General features: G+C 39.8%; 1 protein-coding gene across 2 annotated transcripts in view; it reads left to right on the forward strand.

Annotated features, from left to right (window-relative positions):
- mcur1 (mitochondrial calcium uniporter regulator 1) overlaps positions 1–22025 on the forward strand; it is a 57658-nt gene extending 35633 nt beyond the window's left edge. Inside the window, exons 10-11 of one of the 2 annotated variants that reach the window (XR_007264379.1) lie at positions 20643–20736; positions 21058–22025. The gene's annotated coding sequence lies outside the window, so the exon portion shown is untranslated. The remainder of the gene's footprint in view (positions 1–20642; positions 20737–21057) is intronic. The other variant, XR_007264380.1, reaches the window with a different exon arrangement.
- The last annotated feature ends 4159 nt before the right edge of the window (positions 22026–26184 follow it).

Here is a 26184-nt window from a genome sequence, read left to right on the forward strand (position 1 = left end):
AACTGTGCACCTGCACCCTAGGTCTCCTTGTTTAGCAACACTCCCCAAGATCCTACTGTATAAGTCCTGGCCTGGTTTGCCTTACCAAAATGCAACACCTCATATATTTAAACTAAACTCCATTGGCCCATATGATCAAGGTCATATTGTACTTTGAGATAATCCTCACTGTCCACTACACCATCTATTTTGGTGTCATCTGCTAACTTATTAACCCTACCTCCTATATTCACATCCAAATCATTAATATAATCGGGCGGCATGGTGGCTCAGTGGTTAGCATTGCTGCCTCACAGCGCCAGGGACCCAGGTTCGATTCCACCATCAGGCGACTCTCTGTGTGGGTTTCCTCCAGGTGCTCCCACAGTCCAAAGATGTGCAGGTTAGGTGGACTGGCCATGCTAAATTGCCCGTAGTGTTCAGGGATGTGTAGATTAGGGGGATAGGTCTGGTGGGATGCTCTTTGTGTCGGTGAGGACTTGTAGGGCCAAAGGGCCTGTTTCCACAATGTAGGGATTCTATTCTATTCATAAATGACAAAAAGTAGTGGACCCAGCACTTGATGGACGGATCTATTATATTGGAGTAAGATGTATAAGCAGGAGTAAGCCATTCCTTGAGATCATGGCTGATCTGATGATCCATGATTCCAATTTTCTCTATCTTCCCCCAATCCTTGATTCCCTACTGATTTAAAAATCTTTATCTCAGCTTTCAATGTAGACTTAAGGACCCAGCCACAACACTAAATAATTCCATGGATTTGTTACCGTTTGAGAGAAGAAATTCTTCATCTGTCTTAACTGGATGACCACTTTTCTGCAATTATATCCTTTGGTCCCAGATTCTCCCACAAGGGAAAACGAGCTCTCAGCATCTACCTTGTCAAGGCCCTTCAATCTGATGTTTCAATGAGGTTGCCTTGCATACTTCTAAGATCCAGTGAGTACAGTTGCAATATACTCCACTTTTGATCGTAAAAAATCTTTCCACACTTGGGATGAACCTCGTACACGTTCTCTGGATTGCTTCCAATGCCAAGTATATCTTGGCTTAGGTGAGCGGATCAAAACTGTTCGTGGTATTTTGTGTGGTCAAATATGTGACTTTTATAGCTTTAGCAGGGCCTTCCTATTGTATACTATTCCCTGTAAGATAATACCCCAAATTGCTTGTGCCTTCCCTATTACCTGCTGAACTTGTATGCTAGCAGTCGTGTTGTTTGCTCATGAATGCACAAATGTTCAGCTTCATTTGGGACTCATCAGAAACTGAAGCAGTCCACATTCAAACGTAACAACGTCTGGGAAATAATCCAGGCTTGGTCTGACAAATTGCAATTCATGTTCATGCCCCACAAGTGCTATGCAATAACCATTAACAAAAGAGAATTTAACCATCTTGTCACTGAATGGCATTTCGGTCGTTGCATTGCTTGCTCTTGCTCTGCTCCTCGCTCGCTTTGGTCCCTCTTGCTTCCGTCCCTCGCTTTTCTCTCGTGCTTGCTTTTCTAGCACTTGTTTACTTCTCTCTTGCTCACTTCTCACTTGCTCACATCTTGACTTTGCTTCTCTTGGTCGCTTGGTTGTCTACTTTTTTTTAAATTCATTTGTGGGATGTGGGTGTCGCTGGTTGGCCAGCATTTCTTGCCCATCCCCCTAGTTGCTTCTCTAGCTCATTTCTCTCGCTCACTTCTTTCTCACTTCTCATTTGCTCACTTCTCATTTGCTGCCCTCTCCCACTCTGTTACTACTTGCACTCACTTCTCTGGCTCTTGCTTGTTTCTCTGGCCCTTGATGGCTTTTGCCCCTGCTTCTCTTTCACTTGCTTTCCACTCACTTGCTTCTCAAGTTGGCTTTTCTTTTATTCACTCGCTTAGTTCTCTCTCTCTGTCTTGCTTCTTGTGCTTGCGTCTGTCTCTTGCTTGTGTCTCACTCACTTTTCTCTCTCATTTGCTCGCTTTTCTTTCTTTCTTCTCTCACTTCTTTCCTGCTCGTTTCTGTCTCACTCATTGCTCTTGCTCACCTCTTCCTTGTTTCTTACACTTGCTTCTCTTGATTCTTACTTGCTCAATTCTCATGCTTCTCTCTTTCCCTGTCTCTTATTGCAGTCACTTCGCTATCCAACGCTGGCTTCCATCACGTACGTCTCTCTCTCTCTCGCACAGATAACCGGAACTGCAGATGCTGGAGTCAGAGACAACACAGTGTGGAGCTGGAGCCTTCAGCTTCTCTCTTGCTCGCTCAGTTCTCTTTTTCTCTCTGTCTTGCTGCTTGTGCTTGTGTGTGTGTGTCTCTCTCTCGCTTGCTTGCTTCTGTCCCTTAGTTTTTTTTTCTCGTATTTGCTTCTCTTGCACTCGCCCCTCCCTCGCTCGTTTGTCGCTTGCCTCTCTGTCACTTGTTTCTTACTGTCTCTCACTTTAGTTTGTTTCTCTCATCCACTTCTGTTTCATTCACTTCTCTCCTACTTGCTCACTCTTATTCCCGTTCTTTTGCTTTCTGTCATCTCTCTTGCTTCTTTCTCTCTGTTACTACTTTCCTTCTTCATGCTGTCACAACAGTTATACACTCTCATGCATTTTGATCAATTCATCAATGACTCTTTTAAATTCTGGAAACTAGCCCAGCTTGTCCAATCTATCTTCCTAAGACAATGCATTCGTTTTAGATATCAATCTCGTCAGCCTCCCTGAGCCACCTACAATGCATTTGCGTCCTTCAAGTTTTCAAGCTATGGACTCACCAATGACTTCGATATTGAAGCATAACATCATCACTTATTATGTTGAATTCATAAAGCATTGCAACCCGTTAGCCTTATTGATTACAAGCATTACCTTGTAACTTCAATTCTTGCATCCCTAGATCCTTCTGCACTTTAGAATTCTAAAGTTGTTCTCTTCTGCGGTAATACTGGTTTTTATTTATTATTCCTGCCAATGTGAACATTTTCACATTTCCCCATATATTCCATCTGCCAGATTTTTTCCACTCATTGTAACCACATCATATTTCTTCAGAACATAATTTCCTACTATCTTTGCATCATCTGCTAATTTAGCTACCGTGCCTTTGCTCTTCTTATCTAAGTGATTGATGTAAGTTGTATAAAGCTGAGGCCCCCAGACAGACTCATGTGGGACTCCACTTAACATAGCCTACCAATCTTCTATCCTGTGAGAACTATGTTATCCCTTACACCATGTACTACTACTTAGTGCAATAATCTTTTATGTGGCACCTTGTCAAACACCTTCTGGAAATTCAAGAGCAAAACATCTACAAGCTTCCTTTATCGACAGTGCATGTTACTCCTTCAAGGAAGTACAATAAATTTGTTAATTGTGTTTTCCCTTTCTCAAAGCAGTACTGACTTTGTCAATTGCCTTGAGTTTTTCCTAAGTGCCCAGCTATAATCTTCTCAATCGTCAAATCTAACACCCTAATGAAGCTAATTTGCCCATGGTTCCCTGTTTTCTGCTTCTGTCCCTCCTTGAATAGAAGGCTTATACTTGCTACTTTCTAATCTAATGAAATCTTTCCAGAATTTAATGAGTTTTGAAAAATTACACTGACTCATGCACTGGCCTGTTAGCTACTTTTAAGACCCTAGGAAGAAGTCTGTTAGAATCTGGGGACCTGTTAGACTGCAGTTTCACTGATTTGCTCAGCACCAATGCCCTCGTGACTGTGATTTTCCCAAGTTTCTCTCTGTTCCAACCTTTGACTTGTAGGCATTGCTAGAATGTTTTTTGTGTCTTCTGTAGTGAAGACAGAAGCAAAATATTTATCCATTTTCATCCACTATTTCTTTATCTACCATTAACTTCCCCCATAGTTGGACCAAAGGGTTGCTCTCTCATTGAAGATAGAGACAACTGGTGGTGGTTTAACCTAACTGTCACCATGCCTCAGGTGAGGGGCAAGGTCAAGATGGTGACACTTTCATGGTGACCTTGTCCATTATTGAATCGAACCCACGCTGCATTGTAATTCTCATCTGAGGCTGAGATCGATGCAGAGCTTGAATATTGCAACCAATCTTCAGATGTCTCAGGATGAGAGTCTTTGATAACTATGATATCTATGCTGATACCAAGATGCTTGTGTATGAGGCAGTCATCCTTCTTGCTCTTCCATGTGGTTCCAAAGCTTGGACTATGTGTGGACACCACTTCATGACTTTTTAGAAGTTCAGCTGATGCTGTCTGAGATGGATACTCCACATCAGCTAGGAGGACGGAAGTACTAATATCAGCGTCCTGAAGCAGCCAAAAGCACCAGCACCTCGGCTATGATGGATGCCTGGGTTCTGATTATCAAAGCAAATCTTCTTTGCCTTGGCTCAAGGAGGCACTCAAACAACAGAAGGACAAAAGAAGCCATTCAAAAACTCCCTGAAGGCTTCCATCAAGAAATGCACTATAGATGTCAATGCATGGGAGACCCTCGTTCAGAAGAAACCAACTTGAAAGAAACTCCTATATGAAGGGACACAGGTCTTCGAGAAGACCTATCGGCAAGGGGAAGTACAGGAAAAGAGCATGAGAAAGGAATACCAACAATCTGAAATCCAGATTACTACCTCATTACTACTTCATGTTCATAAGTGAGTGATTGTTGACACCTATTAACTCCCCATTCTTGCTCTAGACTTTACTTGCTTTGATTTCTTTTAGAAACTACATGTAGAAAGCTTTATTATGTTTTTAAATTTCTAGCTAGCTGTCTCACTAATCTATTTCTTCTGATAAAGCTTTTAGTCATTTCCTGCCATTTATATTCTGTCCACTTATCTGATCTTCCACTTATCTTGAATAATTATATGCCTTTTTCCTTAAGTTTGATGCTTTCCTAAAATACTTTTAGCTAACTACAGATGTTGGGATTTCTCTTAGAATTTTTTTTTTGTGTGGTAGAAATTATTCTGAGTATTGTGAAATAATCCTCAATTATCTGCCATTTGCTTTTCTACTGATCTATTCTCTAGCCTAATATTCCAATTCACTTTAGACAGCTCAGCTTTCATACAATATATTACTCTTACTTAAGTTTAAAATGCTGGTTAGTTGCACTCGTCTCATCTTCAAACTGGATGTAAAGTCAATCATGTTGTGGTTGCTGTGTTAGCTTTTAATCCTCAATGTTCCATTCACATTCTTTCACAAAACTATGGAATGTATCAAGTGATTACTACTGTTTCAAAGACCTAGAAGGTTATGTCTATGATCTATTTGATATTGGATTTTACATCTGAGTTAACTTTTGTAAACAGGATCTGATTCATCAGCAAATTAGAACAAATATTTTGTAGGCTAAATAAAAACCAAAAGAATTGCTGATGTTGTAAATCAGAAACAAAAACAAAAATTCCTGGAAAAGCTCAGCCGGTCTGGCAGCATCTGTGGAAAGAAATTGGAGTTAACGTTTCGGGTCAAGTGACCCTTCCTCAGAAGGGTCCTGTAGGCTAAATGGATAGCAATTTCTTATGATCTGCATGGGCATGCATGACTCTTGACTATGATGGACAAAAATGTGCTCAAGAGGAAAAATGTATGTATGGGTTGCCGTTGCATTGCTCAAAGTGCACCATGTATACAGATCATTGTCAGAGAGCAAGATATCTACATTTATTGAATGAACCATACACTGTGACAGTGACTGATGCGTGAAAATTTATTTTCTCATCAATTGACAAAGTTTAATTTACATTAATGTTTTTCGGTCAGTTTAAAACAAAGGCAATTTCTAGCCATTTAGAACATATTACAAAATAAAAGGCTTTTCCCCCATTCTGTCCCGCGCTTTGGCCGTGTTTGTCTTAAAGTAAAAAAAAAGTCTGTTGAAAATATCTTTCTTGTCAAAACTTTACCTCCAAAACCATTAAGAATTACCAGTGTTTGATTGATTTGAGGTCATCTAGAAAAAAGTTTATAATTATTGCTTAAACTTGCAATAACTAATTGTATAGCACAGTTTACCTGCTGAAATACATGTGCACTTACTGAGGCTGCCACATTCTGGCAATAGTAAGTATTGATGTTTGCTAGCAGATCCAGTTGTATTTATAGAATCATAGAGTTATACAGCATGGAAACAGAGCCTTCAGTTCAACTTGTCCCCGCCGATCAGATATCCTAAACTGATCTAGTCCCATTTGCTACCATTTGGCCCATATCCCTCTAAACCCTTCCTATTCATGTACCCATCCAGATGTCTTTTAAATGTTGTAATTTTACCATTTCCTTGTTTCATACACGCACTACCCTTTCTGGACCCTTTTAAATCTTTCATTCTCACCTTAAACCCATGCCCTCTAGTTTTGGACACCCTGTCCTGGGAAAAAGACCTTGGCTATTCACCTTATCCATGCCCCTCATGATTTTATAAACCTCTAGAAGGTCACCCCTCTGCCACTGATGCTCCAGGGAAAATAGCCCCAGCCTATTTCAGCCTCTCCCTATAGCTCATACCCTCCAGTCCTGGAAACATCCTTGTAAATCTTTACTGAACCTTTTCAAGTTTAACAACATCTTTCCTATAGCAGGGAGACCAAAATTGAATACAGTATTCTAAAAGTGCCTTCGCCAATGTCCTGTAAATCTGCAACATAACATCCCAAGTCCAATACTTTGCACTGACTAATGAAGGTAAGTGCGCCAAATGCCTTCTTCACCACCGTGTCTGCTTTCAACAAGGAACTATGCACTGCACCCCAGGTCTCTTTGTTCAGCAACACTCCCCAGCAGACACTGTAGCGTACCAACTGAAGCTCCTAGGTTTTTAAGAGAGGCTGAGGCCTTGTAGTGAAAACCTTGAGAAAGATACATTAAGGACAAATTTATAATTGAATTAATTGTATAATATGTATAATTGTATAAATGTCTAATGTTGGTTCCGAACTTTATTTTCACAATTGTCAATTCCAATAAACACAATGGTGACCATTATTTTTCAAAGAAATTTTATAATATTTTGATTGGTTCAGCTTATGTTTTCTCCTTATCAGTTGTTCCTTGTTGGGGTTTTGCAGTTTTGCTTTAGACATTTGCTACATGTGCAGTCTTCACATGTTGTTTGAATATGAAAACCATTCAATTTGTTTCGGTCAAAAAATGGTACAATGTCAAGGAATTAGTGTACTTGTACTGTTTTTAATATTGTCATTACTCATGATTCATTGGAGAATATGTTGTTATAGAACAAAAGGATTATAATGCCATGCAATGCAGAATATAGCACAGGGATCCCAAATCTGTAACAACATGTTAACTCAATATTATGGAAATGGTGGCATAGTAGTAATTGTCATGAATATTGTAAATACTTTTGGAAAGCTTGTGTCTGAAGGATTATTAAAGTTGGTTCATTTGAAAGGTACAGGGATTCTAAGACTGAGGTCAGGAAGTTGGAAGGGTGTGCTGGGAATAAAGAGTGGAATTTGTCAAGTTTTTCCTGATGTTCCCTAAGGCTTGTGGAAAATTATTTGATTTTTTTGAAGACAATAGACAAATAAGTAGCTTGCTGACATAGAGCCTATGGCTTTCTAATTTTCCAAAATAACCCAAAATATTCTGAAAGTTCATGTTTGAGGCTGTAATGATGAAAAGCTGATATGGACATGGCAGACAGATGCCTGGTTCTAGAAACATTGAAGCGTGATTCTGGAGCTGCAGCTGTAGATCTTCTGGAATAATGAAATGATTGTTGTGGAATTTAAAATCTAAACACAGCATGTATGTAATTTGCTCTGTTTCTTCACTCCCCTTGTTCCTACTGCCTATGTTTCAGCTGAAACTCTTTCTGAAGTTTAAAAAAAGGTACTGGCTCCTATTTTGAATAGGAATTACTTACTGCATTACTGTTTTAGCCAGATCCAGTAATTTTCATCAAAATGGTCAGGAAGAAGAACTTAATGAATCTGTACAACCATTCAGTTCTTTCTACTTTTACCAATGTTTAGAATTCAGACATTAATTTCTCAGACATATCATTTCTTGTACAGGTTCTAATTTTATCGAGAATGGCAACTTCTGTTTATTGGGGTGATTATGCAAGTTAACACACTCAACAAGTGAACCATATGCCAGACCTGTTCATGCTGTGCATTCAGAATGTAGGTAGGTGCCGTTTACCCTTCGTCCTGATGCTGGACCCTGCATTATCGGTTGTACTTGCTTTATTCAGGTCTGAAATAGGTTTTTTGAGTGGGAAAGCAACTTCCCTCTGTAAGGACACTGCTTTCGTGTTGGTGATGTTTGGTATTTTTATCTGCACTATTCATCATTTTAATAGATAAACAAAAGGTATTAACCAAAAGTAAAGCATACGTAATGATCAAAAATAATTGCACGCTATTTTTTAATATTGGTTTATGAACATATGAATTAGGAGCAGGAGTAGGCCATTCAGCCCCTCCAGCCTACTCTGCTGTTTCATAATTAGTAAGTTTGCGGATGATACAAAGATTGATGAAATTGCGGATAGTGGGAAGGGTTGTCAGAGGGTATAGCAGGATATTGATCAATTGGAAGCAAGGGCAGAGAAAAGGCAGATGGAGTTTAATCCAAACAAATGTAAGGTGATGCATTTTGGAAGGTCAAGTACAAGTGGGAATTATACAGTGAATGACAGAACCCTTAGGAGTATTGACATGCAGAGGGATCTGGGTGTGTAGGTCCACAGATCACTGAATGCAGCAGTGCAGGTAGATAAGGTAGTAAAAAAGACTTATGGCATGCTTGACTTCATTGGAAGGAGCATTGAATATAAAGACAGACAAGTTATGCTGCAGCTTTATAGAACTTCAGTTAGGCCACACTTGGAATATTGCATACCGTTCAGGTTACTACACTACGAGAAGGATGTGGATGCTTTGGAGAGGGTACAGAAAAGGTTTACCAGGATGTTGCCTGGTATGGGGGATTCTGGCTATGAAGAAAGGTTGGATAGACTGGGTTTGTTTTCACTGGAACAACCTGATAGAAGTTTATGAGTTTGAGAATGGCATGGATAGAGTGGAAAATATGAGGGTTTTTTCCCCAGAGTGGAGGAGTCAATTACTCGGGGGCACAGATTCAAGATGCCAGGGGCAATGTTTAAAAGAGATGTGCAAGGCAAGTTTTTCACACAAAGGGAGTTGAGTGCCTGGAACATGCTGCCAGAGGAGGTGGAAGCAGACATAATAGCAGCATTCAAGAAGCACCTAGATGAATACATGAATAGGAAGGGCATTGAGGGATACAGATCCTGTAGTGAAGACAGTTTTAATATGAAATAGCAAAACGCGTCAGCGCAATCTTGAAGGGCCAAAGGGTCTGTTTCTGTACTGTATTTTTCTTTGTTCTCTTTGTTCTAAGATCATGCCTGATCCATTTGTGGCTTCAAATCTGCTTTCCTACCTTCTTCTTATACTTTTGACTCCCTTGTCAATCAAGAGTCTTCAGATTTCAGTTGGCCCACAATTTAAATGATGACAGCACCTTTGGATGGTACAAGTATTGCAGTATGTTCTCTGATGTTGATTGCATGTGAACATACCAAATAGGAGCAGAAGTAAATCAATTTGACCCTTGAGCCTGTTCTGCCATTCAAAAAGAACATGGCAAATCTAGTTATATTTTGAATTCCATATTCCCATTCCCTAGCCCAGGTAATCCTTAATTCTCTCACCTAATGATAATCTATCTACCTCCACCCTGAAAAAGTTAAATTACTCCACCTCCACCATTTTTTGAGGCAGAGAGTTCCAAAGTTGCACAATCCTCAGAGGGAAAAATTTCTTCTCGTTCTCTGTCTCAAAACGACTCTAATTTTAAAATAGTACACCCTAGTTCTGGATAAACACACACAAGGAAACATTCTTTTCAAGCTTGCCTTGTCAGGGCCATTCAGGATCTTAATCTTTAATCAAATCACCCCTCACTCTTCCAAATCTTAGTGAAAACAAACACAGCCTGTCCAACATAAGAGAACCCAATCATTCCAGGTATCAATCTTGTAAATTTCTGCTAAATCATCTCCATTACATTTATACCCTTCCTTAAATAAGGAAATCAAAATAACACACAGTGTTTGATTCCACAAATGCCCTGTATAACTGAAGTATTACATTCTTTAATGTTCCTTTCATAATAAGGGAAACCATCCCATTAGTCATCTTTATTATGTGCTGTACCTGCATATTAACTTATTATGACTCAGGCAACAGAATACCTAAGTCCCTGTTGCACCCTGGAATTTTGCGTTGTTTTCATATACATACTCTGATTTTTTTCATGCTATTTGCCAAAGTAAACAATCTTATTTTCCCACATTACAATCCATCTAACAGATGTTTACCTGCTCATCTTATCTATCTGCATCTTCCTTATGTCCTCTTCACAACATAACTTTTATACCTATCATGATGTTGCTTGTAAATTTAGCTACCATGCCTTCACTCCTCCTAATGTAAGTTATTCATGTAAATTGTGAAAGGTTGAGGCCCCAGTACACATTCCTCTGGGCCTCCACTTGTCACATCCTGCCAACCAGAAAGATCCAGTTTAAAAAAACTCTGTTTTCTGTCAGCCAGCCAATCTTCCTACTATGCTACTATGTTAACCCTTATATCATGTTTTGGTTGCTGCAGTAACTTTGAATGTGGCACCTTATCAAATGCCTTCTGGAAATCCAAGTACAATAGGCTTACAGGCTCTATCTTATCCTCAGCAGTGTTACCCTTCAAAGAACTCCAATATTTGGTTAAACATGATTTCCTTTTCACAAAACAATGCTAACTCTTCCAATTGTCTTGTTTTCAAAGTGTGTAACTGTAGTCGTTTTAATGATCAATTCTAACAACTACTCCACAATAGTTGTTATGCTAACTGGCCTATAGTTTCCTGTTTTCTGCCCCTTTTCCCTTGAATAGGGCTGTAGTATTTGCTGCTTTCCAGTCGGATAAAATGTGATGAATCTAGAGAATTTTGGAAAATTACCACAAGTGCATATTCCTCATTAGCAACCTCCTTTAAGGCTCTAGAATGAATTCCATCTTGTTCTGGAGATTTATTGGACCACAGGTCCATCAGTTTGCTCAGCACTGCTTTCCTCATAAACAAACACAAATAAAAAGAACAATCCAGGAAAGGAACAGGCCCTTTGGCTCATCAAGCCCCTGCTGACACATGACGTCTTTCTAAACTAAAAGCATTTTGCCTCTACATAGTCCATATCCCTCTATTCTCTGCTTATTCATGCCTCTGTCAAGATGCTTCTTACATGTTGCTCCTGTGTCTGCTTCTACCACTACCTCTGGCAGTGCATTCCAGGCACTTATCATTTTCTGTGTAAAAACAGAAGCCTTGCTTTTCACATGTCCTTTTATACTGTTCCCCTATTATGTTAAACCTATGTCCCCTAGGAAAAAGACATGCCTCTCATAGTTTGTAAACTTCTATCAAGTTGCCCTCAGCCTCTGATGTTCAAGTGAAAACAAGCCAAGCTGGTCTAATCTCTCCTAATAGCTAATATCCATCAAACAAGGCAACATCTTTTCTGTATCCTCTCCAAAGCCTCCAAATCCTTCTGGTAGAGTGGTGACCAGAACTATATGCAATATTCCCAAAGTGGCCTAACTAAAGTTCTATACAGCTGCAACATAACTTGTTGATTTTTATACTCTATGCCCTGACCAATGAAGGCAAGCACACCATATGCCTCTTGACCATCTTATCATGATTGTAGTTTCACGAAGTTCCTGTCTCCCTTCCACCTTCCTGATTCACAGCTATGACTGGAACATCTTTCGTATTCTCTTTAGCAAAGACAGAAGCAAAATATTTCTTCATTTCATTTGCCATTTCTTTATGAACTATTGTTAACTCCCAATTCTCTCTCTCTGAAGAACCAACACTCACTGTACTTGGTCTGTTTTTTGTCAGATATCTGTAGAATGTGCCCTGTGTATGTTAATGTTCTGATCATTATCATCACCCAGTCCTGCAGTTTGTAGATTTGGTGTTTCTGCTATTTGATTTGCTTCCTTTGTTGGAATGTTGATCCTGTCTTGCATCTGACTGTGTCTTGTACATTCATAAGTGCACAAAAATATGTCTCTCTAGCATTGGATAAGACTGATTTAAGACGTAAGCTCAAACACATCTTAAAATTAATTTTTATTTGTTTTCAAATTGCTAAAACAATCTTCATTATTTCTAGTTAACAAAAACAATGACTTATCATTTGATAAAACATTTAAAAGAACCACCTGATTGCCTTTCTCAAATAAATATCCAGCTTGAATGTTTAATTTCAACCGCTCCATTGGAATAAAATTTATGTCTCTATTTTTGAATTGTCAATTTAACATAACGTGAAAGGCGTCAATTTGGCTGTTGCTATGAGAGAATTATGATCATGCATGCTGGGAAATGTTATGCTTTTTGATTGAAAATTCAAAGCCGTTTGCAATTCCGAAGCAGTAATTTTGTGAAGATATCAACGGTAAGCTAATTTTAGTACTGAGTTGAGTCCTTTTAATTTAAAACAGGCCTTAAGCTCAGAAACAAAAGGTTATCTTAAGAGTTGGTTTCATAACGATACTGTGAGTGCACAATTTTTAAAATCCTTTTGTCGTGGAGTCATAGAGATCTACAACATAGAAAAGGATTCTTAGACCCATCGTATGCATGCCAGTCAAAAATAACCACCTCACTATCTAATCCCATTTTCTAGTACTTGACCCATAGCCTTGTATGCCTTGGCGTTACAAGTCACATCTAAATCCAGATCTAAATTTTGTGTTAGAAATATTATTTTGAGCGCTGAAGAAATAAAGCTGGAAACAAAGTATTTTTGAGGAATGCTTTTAGATCCTCTTTGTTATCTTGCCTGCAGTCCATTTTTGGTTTGTAGTTCATTCCTGCTTTCCACATGCTGCGATGGTATCTATCTGATCAGGTGCGATTAACAAAATGCAACATTTTGTCAACAATGTTCAATTGTGATATACAAACCTTCATTTGTGTGATAGACGAGAAGTATATGCCACAGTTTGGTGAAGCTCCCTTTAAAAAGTGGGGATCAACTAGCCTCAATTTGGAATAGTGCAGGAATGAATAGAGTATTTTTTTATTTGCTGACGAGGTTTGGATGAACTTGCTAGGTCTATGTCTCTTGCCCATCCTTACTTGCCCAGAATGGTGGTGATTAACTATCACCTTGAAAAGATCCAATCCTTGTGACGGTGGCCCTTCATGGTTGTTGGTAGGACATTACGTGATTTTGATCCAGTAAATGTAAAGGAATGGAGCCTGCTTTTCATTGTTGAACTTGCATGATTGGGAAATATTGTTGAAGCAAGCTGTGAATTTTTGAAAAAGGATACATTTTGTTAAAGCATTTCACCTTGCATTCATCAGGACAGTTCATAAGAAATACAAAAGTAAATACAAACCAACACTTTTATTCTATGAGAGGTGAGAGGTATGTGCTGATTGGTTGGCAAATGGACTCTGGTAGAGGCTTTGTGATGAAGAATGTACTAGTTATGATGACTGACCATTAACTGCCAAGCTTTGTTTAAGTTTTAGCAAGTGGACTGTGGTGACATGAGACTTGAACCACAGAATGGCTCTCACCTATTTTGTTGCACTGAGAAAGGCATAATGTGCGTGTCTCTATTTTTTAATGTCTTTAAACCTCTGTGTATTAATATATGTAGTTTGAGTACACTCAAGTATGCCACACTGTGAACCTGACTGACAAATTGATTTTCAGAATTTTTTGTATACACAGAATTATATAGGAAATGTTGTCAAATTGCAGAATTGCATCTAATATCGGACACAAGAGGTGTTTGCCACTGAAAGGATGTTGCCATCAAGCCCAAAAGCCTGCCTGTCACAGAAATCAGCAATGTGATGTGTGAATTTCAGTGCCAGTGTGATGCACAGTATGCAGGCCATACATCCCAAAGACTGTATACTTTTATACTTTTGTATTTCTTATGAACTGTCCTGATGAATGCAAAATAAAATGCTTTGACAAAATGTATCCTTTTTCAACAATTCACAGCTTGCTTCAACAATATTTCTCAACCATGCAAGTTCATATCAAACAGCATATCCATTTATCTATTTGCAACAAACAAGCTACTGATTGCACCCAACCAGCTCCCACTTGCACAACTCAGAATACACTTGAGTTCAATACTACCAAACAACAAGCTGTGAATTACTTCAGTATTTTTTGTGTATTTTTGGCCTATATTCCACTATACCTTGGACTCTAGCAAATGATAGTTGTTTTGAATGTCAAGAAGCAAGTCATATGTCACAGTACCAAATATTTCTTTCTTTAGGAGCCAAGGTATTGATCTGACTGTTCAAATTGAACTTCTGATCAGTGGTGATGCCTAAGACTGCTTATTTGACATTCAATACTGGATGAAATGTAGTTCCTCCAATTAAGCATTGTGAAGATTGAAGCTGTTATCTTCTGTCCCAGGTTCCATCTTTCACTCTACCAACTGTCTGAAACTAAACAAAATTATTCAAACTTTTGATGTCATATTTGATCCTGAGATGAACTTCCAACCACACTTGCACCATCACATGGATCACCTACTCCTAAATTCATAACATCATTCGCGTTTAATCCTTTCTCAGTTAATCTGTTGAGTCCTTCATTCATGTATTTGATTCTTCTAGACTTGACAATAGCTGGTCTCCCACATTTTACCCTCCTTGAACCTAACATCATCCAAAATCACTTGCCAATTATATACCCTCTCCACGGCAGTTCTCATAGTATCCCTGTGCTAGCTGGCCTACAATGGTTGCCACTCAAGCAGCACCTTGATTTTAAAATTCTCATCTTGGTTTTCAAATCTATCTAAATCCTTACCTCTCCAAAACTCCAATTGCCCTCATTTCTACAATGCACTCATAATTGCACTGTTTTTAATTCTGGTTTATTGCACATCCCCAGTTTTATTTGTTCCTTCATTGTCAGATGTACTTTTTGGTTTCTTAAAGTCTAAGTTTTGGAATACCCTTTGTACTCCTCTCTTCCTCCTTACCTCACATTATTTCTTTAAAATCTACCTCATTGGCCAAGCATTTGCTTTTCTGCTAATATTCTTATGTTGTTCTGCCTTGCTTTGTTTTATGATGCTTCTGTAAAAGTTATCTTCAGTTGGCTTATTACATTAATGATACTGTATAAATTTAAGTAGTTGTAAGATGCTGATTACTGTCCTATGAATTATCTTGCAATGTTTTTTCTGCATTAACAGTTTTTTTTAATACAGGTTGTAGAAGTTGTTGGTGAACCAATGATTGGTTTGTTGCTTTCATTTTTGGTGTTGGAAAGTAATGGGAATGTTTGGTTGACTGGAGACTTAGGAATTCAAATACATAATTTCCTGAACATTGAAAGTTCAGGCAGATAAAACCATCAAGTAGGCATTTCAGGTTCAGAACAAAAAACTATATATACAGGCAGTCCTGGGGTTTCAAATGGATTCCATTCCATAGTACATTCTAAGTCGATTTGTACGAAAGTCGGAACACAAAGTAGTACAACATAAAATAGCTGTTCATAAGTATGAGCAAACATTCGCATGTCGAATCTTTAAAATTGATACTAATGTGGGATCTCATTTGTGCAAGTGTTACTAAGTTGAACATTTGTAAATCGGAACTGCTTATATCTAGTAAAGCGCCCTAAGGTGTTTCACAGTATTACTGGTTAAAATTTGATTCTGAGTTATATAAGGAAATGTTAAAATAGGTTTAGTAAAGTTTGGTCAAAAGGGCAGGCTTTCAGAAGTGACTTAATGGAGGAGAAAAAGATAAAGGAAACAGTGATTTAAAGAGGAAATTTCAGAATTTACAGCAAGGCAGCTGGATGCACAGTTGCATAAGTTTGGATGAAGAAACTCTAGATCAAAATTGGAGAAATACGGAGATCAGAAAACGTCTATAGGGCTGTACAGAACATTAATGCAAGAAGGAAATAATACATTTGTGCAATGATTTGTTTTGGTCACAGTACGTTGTGCAGTTTTGGGCAAATTATTATGGAAAGAATAGTAAAGCAATTCACCATGATGTCATGAATCAAAGCTATGAATTGGCTTAAGATGCAAAGTCAATTTCCAATGGAACACAGCATATTAAAAAAGATGTAATTTTTTTAAAGTTATGATGGGTTTGGATATGAACACAGACTACAGTACAATGGTTGCGAAATAGATTGTCATCAATTTAAAATTGTCAATGAGAGCAAAGACTGAAAGAAATTGTTTCGCTGATGATTGTTTTGCCACCAGTGATGGTTGTGGTGGGGTTCAGTACTGCTTTTAAAGGATAAATATTGGAAGCAGAGAAAATTGTAGCTTGTGAGAAAATTCTCTTCCAGCATTCTGTGACAACACAACTTTACACTTGGTTCTTATGGTGCTATACTTGACTGTTTTAAAATGTTAGTAATGTTCAATTCTGCCCAGCAATAGGGGATAACCTTACTGTAAGGTTTTCAATAGGTCACTCCAGACAGCTTGGGAGGTCACTGAGGAGGAGTTCAAAGGACACAGTTGGAGAAGGAGAGAGATATAGATTCCAGGTGAGGAATGTTGAGGTGAAAGAAAGGCAGCTGAACTACTCTGATTCTGTGCAAGAGACTCACTGAGGGGTGAAGAGCAGTTGGAAAGCTCTGTGGCCATCAGGAGGAAGTTCTAGGAATTGTTAGGCAGCCAAGTATCAGGACTTAGAAGTTCTGGGGAGTTGAGAAAGTGAGATGATCACTGGCTCTGGGAGAAGCCTGCCAGCATTGGTATTTCATTTAGCTGAGCAAGGTTGGAGCTTGGAAGAAAAATCCAGCGACAGGACTGCTTCATTGGAAGCTAGCTGTCAGTGAAGATATAGTTTTGCTTATGTATGAGTGCTGGAGTGTTGTTTTGGCGTTCAGGGAAGTGTAGACATAGAAAAAGAGGACCATCAACTGGTATGGGAGATTTTGTTGAGGTGATCCACCACAGTGTTTCTTGAGAGGAAGTTTCAAAGTCAGGACAAAAGTGAAGAATTGTGATTCCTTTTGAAGTTTGATGGGATTTGATAACCCAGTGTGTAACTAACGTCTGGGAGAAATTGCATTTTGATATGTCCTGTGGGATGAATGATCATTGTCTGTTACCCACATGAATCACTTGATTTTCTAAAACCCAGAATTGACAAGTTGTACATATATTGTAGATTGTATTGGAACGTTTATTATTGTTGTTCAAAACTGTGAATCTTATAGCTTTATTCTCTTAGCAAGTCCCCTGGATCTTGTGGTTAGCACTGCTGCCTCACAGTGCCAGGGACCCAGGTTCAGTTCTAGCCTTAGGGAACTGTATGTGGAGTTTGCACATTTTCCCCATGTCTGCATGGGTTTCCTCCCACAGTCCAAAGATGTACAGGTTAGGCAGATTGGGCATGCTAAATTGCCTGTAGCGTCCAGGGACCTGCAGGCTAGGTGGATTAGCCATGGGAAATGCAGGGTTACAGGGAGAGGGTAACCAGTGTGGGTCTGGGTGGGATGCAGTTCAGTGGATCGGCATTGACTCGATGGGCCGAATGGAGTCTGCTTCCACACTGTAGGAATTCTATGATTTATTTAAATTAAAAATTACTGGTCTCTGCCAGGTCATAACATAAATTTGGCAGTCTAGTCCAAGATGGTAACAAGCTATTGAGATGGAGTAATGCAGTGTGTTTTGTTATGATTACATCAGCAGAATTGTCACTGCTGCTTACAGCTAAATAGCCTCCCATACTGTAAATTGAATTTACATAGGTATTACTGCTGTGCAAAACATGATTCTCAGAGCTAACTGGCTCTATCAGTACATGATTTATATGTTGAAGATGGAGTTCAGCGCAGGAAAATATCCTTCAGGGCCTAAAACAAAATGAGTATTTTTAAAAGGGTGAGAAGCAGAGGTATTTGGGTGTCCAAGTACAGATGTCACACAAAGCCAGTGAACAGGCACGAAAACCTAATTTAAAAGACGGATGGGATGCTAGCTTTATCTGGAGGTGGCTGGAATACCAAGAGGTGGAAGTTATGTTATGGTTCAGTACAGCTCTGGTTAGGCTCAATTTGTACTACTGTGTTCAGTTCTGGATGGGACACCTTAGGAAGCATATATCAATTTGAAGAAGATGCAGCACAGATTTACCATAATGATACTAGAGCTAAAATCTTCTATTGTGTAGATTAGGCATTTTTATTATTTTGAAAATGGAAGATTAAGGGGTGGTCTAATTGAGGTCTTTAAGATAATTAATTCATCATCATCATCATAGAATCGCTACAGTGTGGAAACAGGCCCTTCGGCCCAACAAGTCCATCACAGGCCCTTCGGCCCAGCAAGTCCACACTAACCCTGTAAGCATCCCACCCAGACCCATCCCCCTATAACTCACCTAAATTACACATCCCTGAACACTACAGGCAATCCACCTAGCCTGCACATCTTTGGACTGTGGAAGTAAACCGGAGCACCTGGAGAAAACCCACGCAGGCACAGGGAGAACATGCAAACTCCACACAGACAGTCGCCTGAGGGTGGAATCAAACCCAGGTCCCTGGCGCTGTGAGGCAGCAGTTGAGTTGATATGGTAAAAAAAGAGAAACAACTATTTCTGGCGAAGATTATTATCTTCAGATTAGAGCTAGGCCATTCAGTCGTGCCCTTCAATTCAATGTTTCAAGACTCAGATTGGTAATGTTTTCTTGAGCAAGAGTATTGAGTATTTGATGTACTGATATCCATACACTGAATCAGCAGTAGAGGACATTTGGAGGTATACAACTGTTTTATTGTTAAACTACTACGAACACCAGTTTCTCCCTTTCCTTTCTTGGTCCTCTTTATGTCCAGAAGTCAACTCCCCTACTGGGGAAAAACAATTTAATTTGTTTACTTATAACAGTTTTATTAATCAACCTGTTTGGGATATTCTTTCTCCCCTCTGTAACTAGTGAGTCTTGAATCTGGGACTTTTGGCTCAGGGATAGAGGCAGTACAAGTGTTGCTGCAAGAGCCCAAACCTGGATAAAGATGTTTCTTTGGGGAAAAGCTTCTTTTCTAAAATGTGCATCTAAACACCTTTTTTATTTGAATCCATAAGATATGATTTACTTTAGAGATCTACCAAAGTCACAGTCTACAATTCTAAACTTTTTTTTAAAATCAACTTGTTCAGACATGTTATGACACACCTCTGGAGCAGGTGGGATTTCAATCTGGGTCTTCTAGCTCAGAAGTACAGACATTACAACTGCACCAGAAGAGCTCTTTATTTGAATAACATTGCCTGGAGGAGTGTGTAGTTATTAAACTGCTGCATTATGGCTAATCACACAGCCTTACCATGGAACATCCATTTTATAGAATATTTTCAAATCTGTCTGAGATGTCATCACACACCTCTGGAGTAGGCAGGACTTGAACTCAGGCTCCACATCCAGAGGTAGCTACACTACCACTGCACCACAAGAACCTCTTTATGGAGAAAAAAACTAAGTACAGACTTCAATAAACCTTGCTGCCGTCAATAACTCTGAAGCTATCACAGTTTGCTCTTAAAGGTTTATTCCTTTAAGAGTACATTCTCACATTTTCATTGAGGGTTACTGATCCAAGGTAGGTAGATGAGGTTAAGGTATAGTTTCTGGAAATAGAGAAAATAATATTTTAAAGGTCAGTTAAAGAATGAAATATTCAACCAAAATTATTGCTTTCTTGATATTGACTTAAAGATGTTCTGTTTAAAAGTCCTCCTTTCTGCTTTCCTTTGGTGCCTTTATTACATGCAAGTAAGAGTCTTTGTAGCTCTGAAACTGCTCCTTGTAGCTTTAACTTATCAAAAGATTTCAAAACTGGTTTTAAATTGCAAGTGCTTGTTTCTTATATTGATCTATGCCTGACAGATTGGAGAATCTTTGAGGATTAATAGTGGAAGGTTGCATTGAAACTTGACAATTTGGATGCATTGTAAATTAGTCAATATATTGGAATGCTTTTCACTATTACTTGAGATTATTTCATTTCCACTCTATAAATGTGCCAAGGCATCAAGCAATTCTAAACTAATTCTGGCATTGTGATGAAGCAGCAATGTAACTGATTTCCTAACTAAGTTGGAATTGAAAGCATGCATCAACTTCATAAGCATAGCCCCACAATCAATTACGTTATTCATGTATTTTTGCTGTAACTGTCTCCTCAGTTGCTTGGAGACCATTTCAAATGCCCAAGCATTAACACTTGACTAACTGCTTTGGAGTTGTAAAGAAGATAGAAATGCCATGTACCATGCACAGTATAGTGGATATCTTGTTACTTGTTCACTTTAGGACACAAGAAATATTTGCAACTTTGAAGAATTAATTTTCTGCAATATTTTATTTCACGGTGCAATTTTCCATGCAATTCTCTCATTTAAGTTAATATTCTTCAAAAAAAAAATCTTTTTTGGGAAGCGGGTAGAAGGTAAGCAAAGTATTTAGCAAATTAAGCCAAACATGCCACAGTGCTAAATCTGCCTTTTTATTACTTTATATAGATTATTTTGATGAATGTCCAATACACTTTTTTTTTAGTTTTCTAGACTGATGTCTTTCCCTCTAACAAATATTGACTGACCAACTGTGGGTTTCCACTGCTTATGGTTTTCATTTCCAATCCCAACCATTAGTAAGTATTTTTTAACTGCTCAGTTTGTTGTCAATTCTGTTCTGGGAATGCCAGCCTTGAAGTTTTATTATTAAGATCTTGTTATTAAGATTTTTGTTTGTTATCTTTTGCTTTGTTCATCGTTATAAACATTCCATCTTTCATACTGCATAATGATTTTTGATTATGTATTTTGAGTTTAATTTTTACTTACGCATGTTAAAGAACTCTGTTTCTGCTGTCAACTTCTCATGGCAACTATTAGCTGAAGAATTCTAGGAATCTTGATTACTTCTTTGTCAAAACTTGAGCACAAACCTTATTCTTTATTCTGTTTTACAGATACTTATTTTGAAATTAGGAACCTGACTGAAGCTTTCATGGAAATTGCTATCTCCAGTCAAGAGCTTACAGCATAGGAATACATGTTTTAATTAAACCAGTAACATGTATTACAAGTGCTATTTTATTTAACACTGACCATTTAAAGATTAAGTTTAGCCCTCAGATGTGGTCACATATGCTTAATGTACCAATCTGCAAATCTACCACAAATTTGTAAAGTGTTCTTTTGGCACGTCCTATGTGGTATAATTGTACTTTTTGTGCTCGTGTAAACTGGAACCTCGCTCAATGTAAAAATTAGATTTTCTTGAAAATATTATTAGCAATTCCAACTTGTCTCTCAGATTCGAATTTCCTAATTTAGTCACTAATTTCCAGTTCTCATGCCCAAAACTAAATATTATAGCTTCAAGAATGAATATTATAACAGATAAAGACTGAAAGACTTGCATTTTTATTGTGCCTTTCAAATTGGAAAGTAGATGCAGCTTGCGTTTGCAATTGCATTGGTTAGTTTATACCTTCAGCTGAATCCTAATGTTTTGACTGAATCAATTTTGTTGAGTTTCATAGATTTCCCCTGTCCACTGTCGTTCCAAATCTGCCTCATTAACTGCCTGCCCCTGCCTTATGGCTCCACTTACATCCAGAAGAATTGCTACTGCTGAAATATTGGAGAATGGACTGGCATTCCTGGTGCCAGTGCTATTGCCATTTTTTAAAAGCCTTTATGGACCTGGAAAAGCACAGCCAGTCTGGAGCTGCCTTTCGTGGTTCATGACATTTACCCTAGATGTAATAATAAGGGTATATTGGTGCACTGCTTTGTAGACATGGATCTAAAGGTGTAATAGGACCACCAGAGAAGGCCATGATGCCATACCGTGCTCACTTGTTCCACTGTTGTTACTTAGGTCAGTGCAGTCTCTGCCATCTGGAGGAATACCAAGCTGTGTAGGAACAAGGTCAGTGACCTGCTCTGCTCTGCAACCATTTCACCTCTGCTCCCTCACACTCTCGCTATCCCTGTTAGCTGCATGCACCTTCAACCATAACTCATGGACTCACCACTCTCGCTATTGCATGCAACATTTTCAGGTGTAACTTTAAAATGTAGAAGCATGCTGTAAGTGGATCAGAGATGTGCATTGGCAATGCAGAGAGGCTGGCAAGTGTCAGATACCAAAGTGCTTGCAGTTGCTGGCCTAGGATGCTGGTACTATGTGTCCAAGATGGAGGTCCTTAAAGCACGGAGTGAGCTGAAGTAGCCAGGTGCTTGCTCAGACTTCCATATCGAGAATTCCTGGTGTTTAATTTCCTCATGGCAAGTGGTAAGATTGGAGGATGATTATTATTGAGGTAAGAAGTGCAGTTATTTAGACTGACAGCAAGCAATAATCCTCCTTAATAGGTATTTTGTCACTACCTCGAGAGAATTTTGTTTCAACAGCTATTTGCTGCTGACTTTGAGAGACGCCTCACCAGACTTGCAGGATTCTCCCAGATTTCTCACATTGTTTAGGCTCCTATAGGATTCGTCCCAAGTTTCTGCTAACATAATTTGCATAATCAATTTAAATTGTTTGTTGTGTAGCATGATAAAATACAATAGTTTTGGTTCCACTAATGTTTGATTCTTCATGGATGTTTAAATTTTGTTGATGGGAAGTGGTCATCACTGGCTGAGCTGCCCATCACTAGTTGCCTTTGAACTGAACGGCATGCAAGGCAAGGTAAGAACAGCAAATTTCCTCCCCAAAGGGTCAATAATGAACCAGGTGGGTTTTTGCAACAATTGGTTAGTTTTAAGTTTCACAATTATTACTAATTGCAAATTTCATCAAATGCATTATCATCAGAAAAACAAATTTAATTAAGGTGGAATTACCTTCTACCAATGAGCAAAACACTTTTAAAATCAATAAACAACACTTTTATATACAGGAACAAAAACAGAGTTAACGTTTCTGGTCCGGTGACCCTTCCTCAGAACAGAGTTAACAAATGTTGGCTCTGTTTTTGCCTTCACAGATGCTGCCAGACCTGCTGAGCTTTTCCAGCAACTTTGTTTTTGTTCCTGATTTACAGCATCTGGAGTTCTTTTGGTTTTTATTTAATACTTTTATATAGTTATACTCAACAATTCAGTACTTTCATTTGTGTTATTGATATATAAATAACTGCCTTTGGGAGGTATTAGTCAATTCTGCAGTCTATAACCATGTTCCATAGACTCAGTTATATCTCAGGGTGGCACGGCTGTCTCACAGCACCAAGGACCTGGGTTCAATTCCACCCTCAGGCGACTGTCAATATTTGCATGTTCTCCTTGTGTCTGCGTGGGTTTCCAATGTGTGCTCCAGTTTCCTCCCACTGTCCAAACATGTCCAGGTTAGGTGGATTGGCCATGCTAAATTGTCTATAGAGTTCAGGGATGTGCAGGCTAGGTGGGTTAGCCAGAGGGAAAGTGGGGCCGACAGGTCTGGGGTGATGGGTCCGGGTGGGTGCTGTTCAGAGTGTTGGTGTGGACTGAATGGCCTGCTTCCTTACTGTAAGGATTCTGTGATTTTTGGGAGATAAAAATGTGTTTGACCTATCATTAGTCTAATTGACCAATCTTAATTAATTAAATAATATAGAAGTACGTAAATTGAAATGCATGGATATGGTAGATAGTTGAAGTCTTTTTCCCAGGGTGTAATTGTCAAATACTAAGGGCCATAGCTTTAAAGTGTGAGAGTGGGAAAGTTTAAACGAGATGTGCAAGGCCAGTTTTTTTATGCTGAGGGTGGTAGGTGTCTGGATCGCACTGCCAAGGGAGATAGTAGAAGCAGATACGATAGCAACATTTAAGAGGCATTTGGACAGACATATGAACAGGCAGGGAATTGAGGCATACAGACCATATGCAGGCAGATGTGATTAGTTTAGAATGGCATCGTGGTCAACACATAAATGGTGGGCCAAAGGGCCTGATCCTGTACTGTATTGTTCTATTTTCTTAAATTAATCTAAAATGTTGTCTTACTATTATGCAATAAACTACTTGTCAAGTATGTGCCTCTTCTGCCAAAGACTTAAGTGATGAAGGATTAACCACTAATGCTATTACCTTTGTAGATTCATATTACAGAAAGGTGCAGGTAGCAGCAAACCTACTCAAAGAAAAAATTATCGCTACAAGGTTCAAGCTCCAGACATATCTTGCAACTAATAGTGGTGAGGATTTCTGTCTTCTAGAATGGAGAAATCATTAAAAGGACAAAGATCTACAGCCATCTGAAGAGAAGTAAGAAGAAAAGAATATGCAGAAAAAGAAGTTGCCATTTTGATTGTATTAGCTTTAAGTTAGAAACAGCAAGCCAGCTTCAGTATCAAAGATAGTAGGAACTGCAGATGCTGGAGAATCCGAGACAACAAGGTGCAGAGCTGGATGAACACAGCAGGCCAAGCAACATCATGGGAGCAGAAGGGCTGACGTTTCGGGCCTAGACCCTTCATCCGAAATGGGGGAGGGGAAGGGGGTTCTGAAATAAATAGGGAGAGAGGGGGAGGCGGATAGAAGATGGATAGAGGAGAAGATAGGTGGAGAGGAAACAGACAGGTCGAAGAGGGCAGGGATGGATCCAGTAAAGGTGAGTGTAGGTGGGGAGTTAGGGAGGGGATAGGTCAGTCCAGGGAGGACGGACAGGTCAAGGGGACGGGATGAGGTTAGTAGGTGGGAGGAGGGAATAGGTGGGAGGAAGGACAGGTTAGGGAGGCGGGGACGAGCTGGGCTGGTTTTGGAATGCGGTAGGGGGAGGGGAGATTTTGAAGCTTGTGAAATCCACATTGATACCATTGGGCTGCAGGGTTCCCAAGCGGAATATGAGTTGCTGTTCCTGCAACCTTCGGGTGGCATCATTGTGGCACTGCAGGAGGACGTCAGCCTTTCTGCTCCTATGATGTTGCTTGGCCTGCTGTGTTCATCCAGCTCTGCACCTTGTTGTCTCGGATTCTCCAGCATCTGCAGTTCCTACTATCTCTGATTCAATTTTAACCCCACTGCGAAGCCTCTTCTAAGGATGCCTAGCCTGAAGAAGTTACCCTCTTCCCTCCGGACAAACCTCAGGGGTTCTCTCTCCCACTGCAACTCTCTCGTAATCTCTTCGGCCTTGAAACTGCTCGACCATGTCCTGAAGCAAACCAGGTACTACAGCCACATCCCCTTTCTTAGGACCTGCCTACGGAACCAGATCATCCCCAATGGACTACAGTCCACATTCAGGCCTTCCCAATTTGGCCCCAACCGTGACAATATCTACATTCATAGCATTGAGATCCTTCAGAAGCGTTTCTCCCTGCGACTCCTGAAACACACACTCGCAGCAATGCGCCGGCATCTCCTGGCACTACGATCAAGCCTACCCCAGCTCAGAGCCTCCCTCTCCCAGACCTGCAAAGGACCTCTCCTGTTTTTTATTCTTCGTAGGATCCACAACCTGAACTCACAATTCTACTCAGCTTTATTGGACACTAAAAACTGTAAGTACAGTAAACTTACTGGTGCCTACCACCCAAAACGGGCTTCCTCCACCCCCCAAATCCCCAACCCTACCCAGGACCTTCCCCACAATGTGCCCGCCGCCATTGGCCATGAGGCCACTGTCGGAGAACCTACAGATGACGTCACATCTGCCACTGCCGGGTACCCCACTTCCGGGACAGCGAACGCCATCGCTGCCGTTGCCACCGCCTCCATTTCCGAAACCAACACCACAGACACTGAAGACTCGCCTACCGTCACCGCTGCTGCCGCCGCCTACCCCGCTCCCCCCACCGCCGACACCGCTCCGCCCATCACTGACGCGGACGCAACTCCGCCCACCGCCGACGCAACTCCGCCCACAGCCTACGCCGATGTCGCTCCGCCCACAGCCTCCACAGTCAGCAGCTTCAGAGGGGACAATAGCACCCAGCCCTGCCGAGTCTTCATCATCCCCCCAGACCTCCCCCTTACTGAGGACGAACAGTCAGTCCTCAGTAAAGGGCTTACTTTTGTCCCCCTCCACACACACATCAACGAATACCGGTCACGTTTGGACATAGAGCAGTTTTTCCGCCGCCTCCGCCTCCATACTTACT

The sequence above is a fragment of the Rhincodon typus genome, chromosome 2 (genome assembly GCF_021869965.1).
Source record: "Rhincodon typus isolate 14 chromosome 2, sRhiTyp1.1, whole genome shotgun sequence".
Taxonomy (NCBI): domain Eukaryota; kingdom Metazoa; phylum Chordata; class Chondrichthyes; order Orectolobiformes; family Rhincodontidae; genus Rhincodon; species Rhincodon typus.